Source organism: Bombina bombina, chromosome 4 (assembly GCF_027579735.1).
Source record: "Bombina bombina isolate aBomBom1 chromosome 4, aBomBom1.pri, whole genome shotgun sequence".
Lineage (NCBI taxonomy): Eukaryota > Metazoa > Chordata > Amphibia > Anura > Bombinatoridae > Bombina > Bombina bombina.
In genome coordinates this window covers 876,230,593-876,245,502 of record NC_069502.1, presented here as the reverse complement: position 1 = coordinate 876,245,502, position 14,910 = coordinate 876,230,593, and the positions used below count along the sequence as shown (strand labels likewise).

General features: G+C 41.8%; 1 protein-coding gene across 4 annotated transcripts in view; it reads right to left on the bottom strand.

Annotated features, from left to right (window-relative positions):
* LOC128657397 (oocyte zinc finger protein XlCOF6.1-like) overlaps window positions 1-14,910 on the bottom strand; it is a 248,550-nt gene that overhangs the window by 190,201 nt on the left and 43,439 nt on the right. The window lies entirely within an intron of this gene.

Sequence of the window (14,910 nt, the reverse complement as noted above, 5' to 3'; positions counted from 1 at the left end):
TTATATCACATGATCTAGGTTTTATAACATTATCATAAAACATTTCCTAGACACAGACAATAGCACCAGATAGACACACAGGTATTTTTTCTTCTTATTCTTGAATTGTTTACATCTTTTAAGCTAAAAAGTAGGTTTTGACAGAACACTCACCTGAAACCTGCCTCAAATAAAACATACATGTGCACTTACCTATAACCTGTGTGCCTCACACACATCATAGATGCATTGTAACCTGTAGCTCACACCCCTCACACACCATACGTGCACATTTACCTGTAACTCACACCCCTCACACACATCATACGAGCACACTTACCTTTAACTCACCTGTAAGTCACACCCCTCACACACACACACATCATACGTGCACACTTACCTGTAACTCACACCCCTCACATACACATCATACGTGCACACTTACCTGTAACTCAAACCCATCATACACATATTGTACGTGCACACTCACCTGTAACTCACACACATCATACGTGCACACTTACCTGTAACTCCCTACCCTCATACATGAACACTTACCTGTAACACACCCCTCACATTTCTCATACGTCCACACTTACCTGTAACTTACAACCTCATACATGCAAACTTACCTGTAACTAGCACCCCTCACACACATATACGTGCACACTCGCCTGTAACTCACATCCCTCACACATATACGTGCACACTCGCCTGTAACTCACATCCCTCACACATATACGTGCACACTCGCCTGTAACTCACATCCCTCACACATATACGTGCACACTCGCCTGTAACTCACATCCCTCACACACATATACGTGCACACTCGCCTGTAACTCACATCCCTCACAAACATATACGTGCACACTCGCCTGTAACTCACAACCCTCACACATATACGTGCACACTCGCCTGTAACTCAAATCCCTCACACACATATACGTGCACACTCGCCTGTAACTCACATCCCTCACACATTTATACATGCACACTCACCTGTAACTCACACTGCTCGCAAACAGAGTACACTCACCTGTAACTCACACCCCTCACACACATATCATACATGCACACTTGAAAACATGATTAATAAAAGGATATATAATCCAAAATCAAGTCCTTCAAAGTGTCTTCTTAGAGAAAAAGCAATAATAGTGCATTATAATATTTTGAGAAGTATTTATCTCCAAAAAAAACAAAAATACACCAAGTTTGTACTCACATCTGATGAAGTGTTATGTTCTTTTCCAAGTGTACCATATTATTTAAAGGCTCATACACAGCCAATTCTGTGATATGTTGAAGCGTAGCCAGATATGGGATGGAAGTATTTAATACATACAAGTAAAAACAATAAAATGGTTTAAAAACAAGGGCTAACAAACAACGACAACCCCCCATATACCATGAGTCCCAACTGTCTATATAATTGTACACACCAAATATGGCTAGACCAGTTCCTCCAGGAGCAATAGATGGGTCAAAGTCTCAAAAAAATACCATGATGTACTTTCCTTTCAAACTTGACAAGTGTTTTGCCATTTTCAATGGCTTTTTTAAGGATGTCTCTATTGTTCCCAACTTTGGGTATTTAAACTCGTTCTGGCCATATGTTTCAATGTTATTTTGCAACCATCCATTATCATGTTGATATCAACACACTTTGAAATCCAAAAAATGGATGCCAACATGTTATTATCGGGTTCTTAGGAGGTAGTATAATTTGATATTTTAAGATAATAAGAAAATGGTGTATACATGGTAAATAACGAACTACAAATGTACCCAATATAAAACATACATACATTGGTTAACCCATATGAAAAACACTATGATGGAGGAATATGGATACTTTAAAGCTAATAATATGGCCTTTTTCCTCGATCTTAAATTTATATGGGAAGACATACAACATAAACTGCCTCTCAACACTAAGACATCTTCCCAAGACTCTATTGTGACGTGAGTAGGACACTGCCGGACTCGGAATTGACAAACAACGAGCATCGCCTTCGCCACCCCCACACGACCCTCGTAGGGCTCAGTAATTGACAAACTCACGAGAAACCCTATGAAGGCGTAACAAGATGTAACTTTTTCCTTTTTATTCAGGTCCTAATGTGTATCGGCTTCTATATATATCAGAGATTCGGTAATTTAGTTAGTTTGGTTAACTGGTTTATATTTATTCTTATATACTTCTATATGGCCACCAGGAGGAGGCAGACACACCCCAGCCAAAAGGCTTAAATACTCCTCTCACTCATTCTGCCGAGGAACAAGGAATTGGTTTGTTGATATAACAGAACGTTTATGATAATATTGTATCAAGTTCTGGAGACTTTCAGTTGCACAAAGATCAGTTGATCCACAAAACAAATTAATGGTTTACAAGTACAAGAATTGTATGTAATGTTCTTTTTTCTTTTCTGTTATGTTATTTATAAAACCCAATAAAGACGAATATATAAAAAAAAACATACATACATATATATATATATATATATATATATATATATATATATATATATATATAAATAATATATATGAATGAAAGATAACAAAATAAAAAACAAAAATACAATTTGTGTATCAAGCAGCATTAGAGACGAAAAGAGAAGAAGTGACAAAAAGGTTTTTATAAAATGTTGTATGGGCAATGCTTGCACTATTTTATTGAATAATGACAAATATGAACTTTTATAGCATTAGGAATAAGAAAGAATATAAAATGTAGAAATGTATCACATAAAAATAGTAATCTTATTTATCTTCTAGAATGCCTGTGTAAATTACAGTATGTAGGGTGCACCTCTCGTCTTTTAAACATGAGAATGGGTGAACATAATAATAATATTTGCTAAACACAACCTGCCTTTCCATTTTAATAAAATTAATGGGATTCAAAAAACTAAATCATTATTGGAGAGGTGGAGATATGGAGATGCAGGGCCAGATTACAATTGAAGCGCTAAATATCGCTCTCAAGAAAGCGATATTAGCGCTCCACTTTGAAATACCAGTGCTAATGTGCGCTGGTATTACAGGTTAAAAGCAATGCAAACAGAAGCATGAGTTTGCACTGCTAGAAAGCATTGCGCTCACGAGAGTGTGCTTTCATAGGCTCCACTGGGAGCCTCGTTGTGATGCTGTCAGAGATTGCATCAGAACCTCACGCAGCGAAGGGGGTAAGTTGTGCAGCAGTTAGTAAATAACAAATTATGCTTACCTGATCATTTCCTTTTCTTCTGATGGAAAGAGTCCACAGCTGTATTCATTACTTTTGGGAAATAAGAACCTGACCACCAGGAGGAGGCAGACACACCCCAGCCAAAAGGCTTAAATACTCCTCTCACTCATTCTGCCGAGGAACAAGGAACAGTAGCTGAAATATCAGGGTGAAAGGTGCCAGAAGAATAATAAGGACGCCCCACATAAAATTACGGGAGGGAGCGTTCCTTCAGACACCACAGGCCCTGTGCCTTCTTGGCACCCCAAACAGCTCCCCATCCTGAGAGGCTTGCATCTGTAGTTACAATCTCCAAGGAGGGTCGTAGAAAGGATGCCCCTCGGGACAGATGATTTGGACAGAGCCGCCAAGAGAGCGATTCTCTCGACCGGCTGTCCAGGGAAATCTGTTGAGACAGATCAGAATGATCGTCGTTCCACTGTCTCAGCATGCACAGCTGTAGTGGTATGATATGAAACCTGTTAAAGGGAACTATGTTCATGCTGGACACCATGAGATCAATTACTTCCATACACTGATCCACAGATGGCCTTAAAAGGGACATTAAACACTCATGTTTTCTTTGCATAAATCTTTTGTAGATTATCTGTTTATATAGCCCATAAAGTTTTTTTTGTTTTGTTTTTTAAATTTATAGTTTTGGTTATTTTTAAATAACATTGCTCTGATTTTCAGACTCCTAACCAAGCCCCAAAGTTTTATGAGAATACCGTCAGCTACCTACTCCAGCTTGCTCCTGTTTGTGTAAAGGGTCTTTTCATATATAAAAGAAGGGGGAAGGGGGAGTGTCTTATTTCCCACTTGCAGTGGGCTTTCCAGCTTTTCAACAGAGCTAAACTGAGAGCTTCTAAGTAAGTTTTTAAACAGTTTTATACTGGATTTTTATATCAGTATCTGTGCATCTTATTCTTTATAGTAGTGTCTATTACATGCAGTTATATGAAAATTAGTGTATACTGTCCCTTTAAGGAGGTCTGGAGGGCAAGACATGCCAAAGCTAGCTTGCACCATCTGTGGTCGGTTAGAAAACCCAGGAATTCTACCCTGGTGCTTGGGATAAGAGAACTCTTCTCTAAGTTTATCTTCTAGCCACGTGATCGAAGAAGAGAGAGAAAAGATACAGAATGGTGCTCCGCTAGACGAAAGGATGGTGTTTGAACCAGAATGTTGTCCAAGTAGGGAGTTACTGCTATATCTTGGGTTCTGGCGACGGGCAAGGAGAGTTCCTAGAACTTTTTAAAGATTATTGGGGCCGTAGCTAGACAAAAAGGAAGTGCAATGAACTGGAAGTGCTGATCCAGGAACGCAAACCTTAGGAACTGGAAGTGATCCCTGTGGATTGGAACGTGAAGGTAGGCATCCTTCAGATCTATAGTGGTCATGAACTGTCCTTCCTAAACTAGAGGAAGAATGGACCTTTTTGTCTCCATCTTGAATGAGGGGACATTTAGAAACTTGTTTAAGCACTTTAGGTCAAGAATTGGGCAGAAAGTTCCCTCCTTTTTTGGGACCACAAACAGGTTTGAGTAGTATCCCAAATCTCTTTCTGCGACAATGACCCCTAAGAAGGACAGATCCCACACGCACCCCAGAAAGACTTCCCTATTTTCTGGATTTAAAGACAGGCTTGAGAGGAGAAATCTGCCATTCACTGGATGAGATTTGAAACCTATCTTGTATCCCTGAATTATGACCTCCAGGACCCATGGATCCTGTACGTCCCTGGACCAAGCTTCTGAAAACAGTTACTGGTTTGGGGGCCGCCCCTTCACGCCAACTTGTTCTCGGCGGGCTTCTTGTTCTGCTTGGATTTATTCCAGGATTGAGCCGGCTTCCAAGTGCTCTTGGTTTGCCCCGGGCTTAGAGGAGGACTGCTGACGTTGGGACTTTTCAGGACAAAAGGAACGAAAAATTAGATCCTTGTCCCTTAGATTTGTTCTTTTTATCCTGCAGTAGGAAGGAACCCTTGCCCCCTGCAACTGTGGAAATAATTGAGTCCAAGCCTGGACCAAATAAAATGTTTCCCTTAAAGGGGAGGGAAAGTAGGCTAGACTTAGAAGTCATATCCGCAGACCAGGACTTCAGCCAGAGCGCTCGACGCGTCTGCACTGAGAAACCAGAGATTTTAGCATTCAGGCGAATAATCTGCATGTTTGCATCACAGATAAAATAATTAGCAATTCTCAAAGCCTTAATTCTTTCTTGGAGAACATCAAGGAGACCCTCCACCTCGAACAAATCCGCTAAGGAGACGCACCGGTAGGCCGCAGCTCCAGCAACCAAGGCAACAGCCACTGCCAGTTGAAATAAATATCCCGCGTGCTGAAACATTTTTCTGAGAAAAGTTTCCATCTACTTATCCATCGGCTCTCTGAAAGACAAACTATCCTCAAGAGGGATAGTAGTATGCTTAGCTAACGTGGAGATAGCGCCATCCACCTTAGGGACGGAACCTCCACAACTCCAGCTGAGAGCCCGGGAATCATTTTTTAAAGGAAGACGAAAGGGAAAAGGAAGATCCAATTCTATCCCATTCGTTCTTAATAATGTTCGCCATCTTTACAGGTACAGGAAAAGTTAGTGGTGCTACCCTGTCCTCGTACACTCTGTCTAATTTAGGGATCAAAGATTTATCAGGCAAGATCTAATGTCGACGAAACCTCCTTTAGAAGAAAACGAAAGTGTTCAATTTTAAATCTAAAGGCTGGCTTCTCCGCAGCCGGAGGCCTAGAGGTAGCAGACTCCGATCCAGAAATGTCTCCCTCTGACGACTCAGTGTGACCCATCCTTGGATACTTGAAAGGCAGACAAATCAAGTAAATCACTGGATGTCCCCTGGACCGGAGAGCTATGTTTAACCTTTCGCATGCGCTTGGCAGGGCGAGGTAAAGCACTAAGGACCTCAGACACCGACGTCTTTAACTGCACTGCAAAGTCTGATGGTAAAAGGCTCCCTCCAGACGGAGGATCAGGCGTGCTATGGGAAGCTGCATGTGACAATGGAGATGACTGATGGGTATGCACCTCACGGGACGGCGAGTCCTCAGAGGTGGACGGCTCAGTATAACTGAAGGGTTAACCTTCTTAGACATAATAACCTAGTTGATGCATATGGAACATAGTTGAGAGGGCAGGCATCCCAAGGCCTCCTCACAATATAGACAGGTATTACTATTCCATAGCTTGCGCTAACAGTAGGATACAAATAAAAACTTTATTTCTCACAAAAACGGCACCTTTATACCCCCAATAACTAGGGCACTCACCACCTTCTAGACCAAGGCAACCAGAGAAGAAGCGACCTCTCCAACAGCTAGCTCGGTTAGGAAAGAGAAAACGAAAATGTGACCACAGCCGGTCACGTGGTGCACAAGGCAGGACTGCAACTGCTATGAGAAAAAGCGTGCCAAGCTACAAGCTGCGCAGCGTTCAAAGTGAAAGTAAAAATCGCATAACAACAACAGTCTATGAGCCCAAAAATAAATCTCACATATAAGCAGCATAACATCAAAGTAACACATTTAATTTATCCCCACTGTTCAACAACCTCCCTCAAGAGATATTAACCCATGATTCTATAAAGATAAAAAGGAGTCACACTGTGACCCTGTCAGCAATTTCAACATAAGTTAATAACTATTTAATAACTATTCTACCTAGTTAAAATAAATACAAACTTAGCTGTGAAATGAAAATAAAACTTAAGATAGCTACAATGTAACTATTAGTTATATTGTAGCTAGCTTAGGGTTTCACTGAACCCAATTTTTTTCTTTTGTGATTCAGATAGAGCATGCAATTTTAAGCAACTTTCAAATGTATTTCTATTATTAATTTTTTCTTCGTTCTCTTGCTATCTTTATTTTAAAAAGGAGGCATCTAAGCTTTTTTTTCGTTCAGACTCTGGACAGCACTTTTTTTATTGGTGGATGAATTTATCCACCAATCAGCAAGGACAACCCAGGTTGTTCACCAAAAATGGGCCGGCATCTAAACTTACATTCTTGCATTTCAAATAAAGATACCAAAAGAATGAAGAAAATTTGATAATAGGAGTAAATTAGAAAGTTGCTTAAAATTTCATGCTCTATCTGCATCACAAAAGAAAAAATTTGGGTTCATTATCCCTTTAATAATAGTAAGTTTTATTTAGATTTATTTTAATTATGTTCAAGTTAGTGGTGTTAGGGTTAGACTTAGGGTTAGAGGTTAATAACTTTAGTATAATGGCAGCGACGATGGGGGCGGCAGATTAGGGGTTAATAAGTGTAGGTAGGTGGCGGCGATGTTGGGGGCGGCAGATTAGGGGTTAATAAGTGTAGGTAGGTGGCGGCGACATTGGGGGCGGCAGATTAGGGGTTAATAACTAATGTAGGTGGCGGCGATGTCGGGGGCGGCAGATTAGGGGTGTTTAGACCCAGGGTTTATGTTAGGGTGTTAGGTATAAACATAACTTTTCTTTCCCCATAGGAATCAATGGGGCTGCGTTACGGAGCTTTACGCTCCTTTATTGCAGGTGTTAGGCTTTTTTTCAGCCGGCTCTCCCCATTGATGTCTATGGGGAAATCGTGCACGAGCACGTAAAACCAGCTCAAAGCAGCACTGGTATTGGAGTGCGGTATGGAGCTCAATTTTGCTTTACACCGCAATATTGCCTGCTAACGCCGGGTTTTTGCAAACCTGTAATAGCAGCGCTATAGGGAGGTGAGCGGTGGCAATAACTTGCAAGTTAGCACCGCACCGCTCATAACGCAAAACTCGTAATCTAGCCGATAGTTTGCAGTTCCTGAAAGGTTGCCTCGCTCACATATATCACGATCTGTAGCATTTACTACTTAATATTGGCGCATAGTTAGGCATCGTCTGTTCAGTATTGTTTCTATTGCGGTTGCTAAGCAACACATCCTGTTATGTCCGGCAATATTATGCTTTGCTTTTATTTTTCGCATTTCTGGCTCACCATAGTTAGACCTGCACATGCTCAGTAGGGCTGGGAGAACGCCGGTGCACAGCTTGCCACACTTGTGTTAATTGGTGGTGGGGTATTTAAGGAGTAAGTTTTGTTCTTTGTTCGTGTATGTCTGTCTGAGGAAGGGACACCACCCCGATACGTCACAATAAACTGACTGATTTGATTCCAAAACGGTGAGTGCCTTTGCCTATGTTGTTTTGATGTATACTTGGTCTACATAGAGTACCCCGGAAGTTGTTTGCATATTCTGCATTGCCTGCTATTGAGTGCCAACCTCTGCTTGCTTTACTATAAATAAATATGTTGTGTATATACACATATTGACACAAATATAATAAATATATATGTATATCAGCATATACCTATATATTTACTGGGAACACAACGTAAATAAATAAATAAATTGGCCTCAAATGTTATATATTGGGTACATTTGTAGTTCATTATATACCATGTATACACCATTTTCTTATTATCTTAAAATATCAAGTTATACCACCTTAAGATTAAAGTGATGGTAAATCCAAGTGTATGACAAACGCTAGGATTTACCATCACTAAAAATAAACAGTTTCTGTCATTGTTTCCTAAAAAATTATGTTAAACTCACCCTATCTGTAAGGCAAGTATATCGCTAACTCAGTGGCACAGTGCTTTCTTCAATGAGGTGACATTTCCACCTCTAGACCAATAGCCGTTAGCATGGCTATTGGTCTAGAGGTGGAAATGTCACCTCATTGGAAAAAGTGCTGTGCCATGGGTGGCCGGAGGCGCTGAGTTAGCTATATACTTGCCTTGCAGATAAGGTGAGTTTAACATCGTTTTTTTAGGAAATAATGACAGAAACTAATGTTTATTTTTAGTGATGGTAAATCCTAGCATTTGTAATACTCTTGAGTTTACCATCACTTTAAGAACCATATAATGACATGTTGGCGTCTAAATATTGGAGGTCAAAGTGTGTTGATATCAACATAGTGACAGATGGTTGGCAAAATGGCGCTGAAACCAGAAGTGACAATACCGGAAATGAAGAAATATAGGTAAACCGGAAGTAACGTATGGCTGGAATGGGTTTAAATACCCAAAGTTGGGAATGACAGAGACATCCTTGAGAAAGCCATTGAAAATGGCGAAAAACGTGTCGGAGTTTGAAAGAGAAGTATTTTTTGAGACTGACTCATCCTGGGAGAACTGGTCTAGCCATAATTGGTGAGCACAATAACAGCTAATATAGACAGTTCGGACTTGTGGTATATGGGGGGGGGGGGGGGGGGGGATTTCATTATCATTGTTAGCCCTTGTTTTTAAACAATTTTATTATTTTTACTTATGTTTTATTAAATAGTTGTCACGGTTCCCACCGTTCCATGCAGACAGCCAGGCGTGGTCGCCCCATTGGGGGCAAGCGAGAAACATGAACCTGGGTCCTCTCTTATCCTAGGCTTGTTGTCTTGCCTCTACGCCACAGCTGCTTCTCTCTATTTGTGTGTGTATGTAAGCCTTTCATTACCTTTCCTTATCCTGCCTGCAGCACTGGGCTGGATCTGGATATTGCTTTGCCTGGATCACCTGTGCTCATTTATAACCTGTCAGTCAGGCTTACCTGGGACTTCCTACCAATTAGCAGCTCATTATCTGGCTATATAACCTGCCTTTTCCTGTGCTCAGGGTCAGTTCTTTGTTTCACATTTCCGGTTTCTAGTTTAGGTGTCTTTGTTCCTGAATCTCCTAGACTGACCCTGGCTTGTGACCCCAGCTCTGTTCATAGTTTACCTGCACCTCTGGCTTCCTTTGATCTCTGCAATACCTTGACTACTTTCTTGGATTTACCCTTGTTTTTGCACACAGCCCCTGTGCATTTATTCACAGCCCAGGTGGTTTTCTTACCTGATCACTTTGGGCTTTGATACCTTTAAGGGTGAGCACATATCTCTGCTCCAATCAAGGTAAGACCTTTACAATACTTCTATCCCATATCTGGCTACGCTCCAACATATGACAGAATTGGCTGTATATGAGCCTTTAAATAATATGGTACACTTGAAAAAGAGAACAATAATGCTTCATCAGATCTGAGTACAAGCTTGGTGGGTTGTTTTGTTTTGGATAAATACTTCTCACACAATATTGCACTATTTTTGTTTTTTTATTTGCTTTTTTTGTGGAGAAACTTCACTAAGAAGACACTTTAAAGTACTTGATTTTGGATTATAACAGAATTTATGCTTACCTGATAAATTACTTTCTCCAACGGTGTGTCCGGTCCACGGCGTCATCCTTACTTGTGGGATATTCTCTTCCCCAACAGGAAATGGCAAAGAGTCCCAGCAAAGCTGGTCACATGATCCCTCCTAGGCTCCGCCCACCCCAGTCATTCGACCGACGGACAGGAGGAAATATATATAGGAGAAACCATATGATACCGTGGTGACTGTAGTTAGAGAAAATAATTCATCAGACCTGATTAAAAAACCAGGGCGGGCCGTGGACCGGACACACCGTTGGAGAAAGTAATTTATCAGGTAAGCATAAATTCTGTTTTCTCCAACATTGGTGTGTCCGGTCCACGGCGTCATCCTTACTTGTGGGAACCAATACCAAAGCTTTAGGACACGGATGAAGGGAGGGAGCAAATCAGGTCACCTAAATGGAAGGCACCACGGCTTGCAAAACCTTTCTCCCAAAAATAGCCTCCGAAGAAGCAAAAGTATCAAATTTGTAAAATTTGGCAAAAGTGTGCAGTGAAGACCAAGTCGCTGCCTTACATATCTGGTCAACAGAAGCCTCGTTCTTGAAGGCCCATGTGGAAGCCACAGCCCTAGTGGAGTGAGCTGTGATTCTTTCAGGAGGCTGCCGTCCGGCAGTCTCATAAGCCAATCGTATAATGCTTTTAAGCCAAAAGGAAAGAGAGGTAGAAGTCGCTTTTTGACCTCTCCTTTTACCAGAATAAACAACAAACAAGGAAGATGTTTGTCTGAAATCTTTAGTAGCCTCTAAATAGAATTTTAGAGCACGGACTACATCCAAATTGTGTAACAAACGATCCTTCTTTGAAACTGGATTCGGACACAAAGAAGGTACAACTATCTCCTGGTTAATATTTTTGTTGGAAACAACTTTCGGAAGAAAACCAGGCTTAGTACGCAAAACCACCTTATCTGCATGGAACACCAGATAGGGCGGAGAACACAGCAGAGCAGATAACTCTGAAACTCTTCTAGCAGAAGAAATTGCAACCAAAAACAAAACTTTCCAAGATAATAACTTAATATCTACGGAATGTAAGGGTTCAAACGGAACCCCTTGAAGAACTGAAAGAACTAGATTTAGACTCCAGGGAGGAGTCAAAGGTCTGTAAACAGGCTTGATCCTAACCAGAGCCTGAACAAATGCTTGAACATCTGGAACAGCTGCCAGTCTTTTGTGAAGTAAAACAGATAAAGCAGAGATCTGTCCCTTCAGAGAACTTGCAGATAATCCTTTCTCCAAACCTTCTTGTAGAAAGGATAGAATCTTAGGAATTTTTATCTTGTTCCATGGGAATCCTTTAGATTCACACCAACAGATATATTTTTTCCATATTTTATGGTAAATTTTTCTAGTTACAGGCTTTCTAGCCTGAATCAGAATATCTATTACAGAATCTGAAAACCCACGCTTTGATAAAATCAAGCGTTCAATCTCCAAGCCGTCAGTTGGAGGGAAACCAGATTCGGATGTTCGAATGGACCCTGAACAAGAAAGTCCTGTCTCAAAGGTAGCTTCCATGGTGGAGCCGATGACATATTGACCAGGTCTGCATACCAAGTCCTGCGTGGCCACGCAGGAGCTATCAAGATCACCGAGGCCCTCTCCTGATTGATCCTGGCTACCAGCCTGGGGATGAGAGGAAACGGTGGGAATACATAAGCTAGGTTGAAGGTCCAAGGTGCTACTAGTGCATCTACTAGGGTCGCCTTGGGATCCCTGGATCTGGACCCGTAGCAAGGAACCTTGAAGTTCTGACGAGACGCCATCAAATCGATGTCTGGAATGCCCCATAATTGAGTTATTTGGGCAAAGATTTCCGGATGGAGTTCCCACTCCCCCGGATGGAATGTCTGACGACTCAGAAAATCCGCTTCCCAATTTTCCACTCCTGGGATGTGGATCGCAGACAAGTGGCAGGAGTGATCCTCCGCCCATTGAATTATCTTGGTCACTTCTTTCATCGCCAGGGAAGTCCTTGTTCCCCCCTGATGATTGATATATGCAACGGTCGTCATGTTGTCTGACTGAAACCTTATGAATTTGGCCTTTGCTAGTTGAGGCCAAGCTCTGAGAGCATTAAATATCGCTCTCAGTTCCAGAATGTTTATCGGGAGAAGAGACTCTTCCCGAGACCATAGACCCTGAGCTTTCAGGGATTCCCAGACCGCGCCCCAGCCCACTAGGCTGGTGTCGGTTGTGACAATGACCCACTCTGGTCTGCGGAAGCTCATTCCCTGTGACAGATTGTCCAGGGTCAGCCACCAACGGAGTGAATCTCTGGTCTTTTGATCTACTTGAATCGTCGGAGACAAGTCTGTATAATCCCCATTCCACTGTCTGAGCATGCACAGTTGTAATGGTCTTAGATGAATTCGTGCAAAAGGAACTATGTCCATTGTTGCAACCATCAATCCTATTACTTCCATGCACTGCGCTATGGAAGGACGAGGAACAGAATGAAGTACTTGACAAGAGCTTAGAAGTTTTGATTTTCTGACCTCTGTCAGAAAAATCCTCATTTCTAAGGAATCTATTATTGTTCCCAAGAAGGGAACTCTTGTTGACGGGGACAGAGAACTTTTTTCTTTGTTCACCTTCCATCCGTGAGATCTGAGAAAGGCTAGGACGATGTCCGTATGAGCCTTTGCTTTTGACAGGGACGACGCTTGAATCAGGATGTCGTCCAAGTAAGGTACTACTGCAATGCCCCTTGGTCTTAGAACCGCTAGAAGGGACCCTAGTACCTTTGTGAAAATCCTTGGAGCAGTGGCTAATCCAAATGGAAGTGCCACAAACTGGTAATGCTTGTCCAGAAAAGCGAACCTTAGGAACTGATGATGTTCCTTGTGGATAGGAATATGTAGGTACGCATCCTTTAAATCCACGGTAGTCATAAATTGATTTTCCTGGATAGTAGGTAGGATCGTTCGAATAGTTTCCATTTTGAACGATGGTACCCTGAGAAATTTGTTTAGGATCTTTAGATCCAAAATTGGTCTGAATGTTCCCTCTTTTTTGGGAACTATGAACAGATTGGAATAAAATCCCATTCCTTGTTCTCTTATTGGAACTGGATATATCACTCCCATCTTTAACAGGTCTTCTACACAATGTAAGAATGCCTGTCTCTTTATTTGGTTTGAAGATAATTGAGACCTGTGGAACCTTCCCCTTGGGGGTAGTTCCTTGAATTCCAGGAGATAACCTTGAGAAACTATTTCTAGCGCCCAAGGATCCTGAACATCTCTTGCCCAAGCCTGAGCAAAGAGAGAAAGTCTGCCCCCCACTAGATCCGGTCCCGGATCGGGGGCTATCCCTTCATGCTGTTTTGGTAGCAGTGGTAGGCTTCTTGGCCTGCTTACCCTTGTTCCAGCCTTGCATTGGTTTCCAGGCTGGTTTGGGTTGTGAAGTATTACCCTCTTGCTTAGAGAATACAGAATTAGAGACTGGTCCGTTTCTGCGAAAGGGACGAAAATTAGGCTTATTATTAGCCTTAAAAGACCTATCCTGTGGGAGGGCGTGGCCCTTTCCCCCAGTGATGTCTGAAATAATCTCTTTCAAATCAGGTCCAAATAATGTTTTACCTTTGAAAGGAATGTTAAGCAATTTTGTCTTGGAAGACACATCCGCTGACCAAGACTTTAGCCAAAGCACTCTGCGCGCCACGACAGCAAACCCTGAATTTTTCGCCGCTAATCTAGCTAATTGCAAAGCGGCATCTAAAACAAAAGAGTTAGCCAATTTAAGTGCTTGAACTCTGTCCATAACCTCCTCATACGAAGATTCTTTACTGAGCGATTTTTCTAGTTCCTCGAACCAGAAACACGCTGCCGTAGTGACAGGAACAATGCATGAAATTGGTTGTAGAAGGTAACCTTGCTGTACAAAAATCTTTTTAAGCAAACCCTCTAATTTCTTATCCATAGGATCTTTGAAAGCACAACTATCTTCGATAGGAATAGTAGTGGTTTGTTTAGAGTAGAAACCGCCCCCTCGACCTTGGGGACTGTCTGCCATAAGTCCTTTCTGGGGTCGACCATAGGAAATAATTTCTTAAATATAGGGGGGGGAACAAAAGGTATGCCGGGCCTTTCCCACTCTTTATTTACTATGTCCGCCACCCGCTTGGGTATAGGAAAAGCGTCGGGGGGCACTGGAACCTCTAGGAACTTGTCCATCTTACATAATTTCTCTGGAATGACCAAATTGTCACAATCATCCAGAGTAGATAACACCTCCTTAAGCAGTGCGCGGAGATGTTCTAATTTAAATTTAAATGTCACAACATCAGGTTCAGCTTGATGAGAAATTTTTCCTGAATCTGAAATTTCTCCATCAGACAAAACCTCCCTCATGGCCCCTTGAGATTGGTGTGAGGGTATGTCAGAACAGTTATCATCAGCGTCCTCTTGCTCTTCAGTGTTTAAAACAGGCATTTTGGATAAAATAT